Below are 812 nucleotides of genomic sequence, written 5' to 3'. Positions count from 1 at the left end.
AGAGTTCTTGTAGGATTCTAGGTTTAATTAATTTGTATCTGAATAGGATTCCAATTCCCTTTCCATACCCCTATAAATATGTGGCTTGGGTTCACAATTTATAACGAGTTTCAAAGTATTCAAAGTGAGTTTTTGAGAGAAAAATTCAGCCACACATCTTGCTCAAAAGTGCCGAAAATTCTAGTACCTTAAGGGCGATTCTAGTTGGTCAATCTTAAGGCGGATCCGGACGTGCTGTGGACTATCTACGGAGGGACGACACTTGGAGTCCTAAAGACTTGTTCTTGTTCAGTTCGGGCGCAGCTAGGGAGGGCACGCAACAAAGAGTATGCATCTAAATTATGCTATATGATTATGTGTAAATAATATGTAATCCTGGGTTAATGGTTGTTTCCGCATGATTTATGTAATATCATATGTATCATAACCTAACACTTTATAATTTACACCACATCAAATATTTTTAAATCATTATTATTTCCAAAAAAAATTATTTGAGGTTGTACAACTCAGTGTAACAAAAAAAAAGTCAAATAAAAACACCTCACCAAAATCATGTGACATTTAAGAGGTGAAAATAATTTGTGTTTTAGTATAATATATAAATATAGATGGAAAACCGAAGTCAATTCGAAACATATTTGTATGAACTCATTCTCCAACAAGAAATCCATCCAGAACATATTTGTAAGAACTTGTTCTCCCAGAAAAGAAAAGAAAAAAGTAATTTGCAAGCTGTGGGGTTCGAACCCACGCGCACTTATGTGCAGAAGATCTTAAGTCTTCCCCCTTAACCACTCGGGCAAACTTGC

The 812-nt window shown here is 35.3% G+C and overlaps 1 non-coding gene across 1 annotated transcript; it reads right to left on the bottom strand.

The window, feature by feature from the left end:
• Nucleotides 1–729: 729 nt before the first annotated feature.
• On the bottom strand, nt 730–812 carry TRNAL-UAA (transfer RNA leucine (anticodon UAA)). Its single transcript has one exon. It is a non-coding gene; the product is annotated as a tRNA-Leu (tRNA).

The sequence above is a fragment of the Spinacia oleracea genome, chromosome 4, assembly GCF_020520425.1.
Source record: "Spinacia oleracea cultivar Varoflay chromosome 4, BTI_SOV_V1, whole genome shotgun sequence".
In the NCBI taxonomy this organism is placed as follows: Eukaryota; Viridiplantae; Streptophyta; class Magnoliopsida; order Caryophyllales; family Amaranthaceae; genus Spinacia; species Spinacia oleracea.
This window is presented reverse-complemented; position numbering and strand designations above follow the sequence as displayed.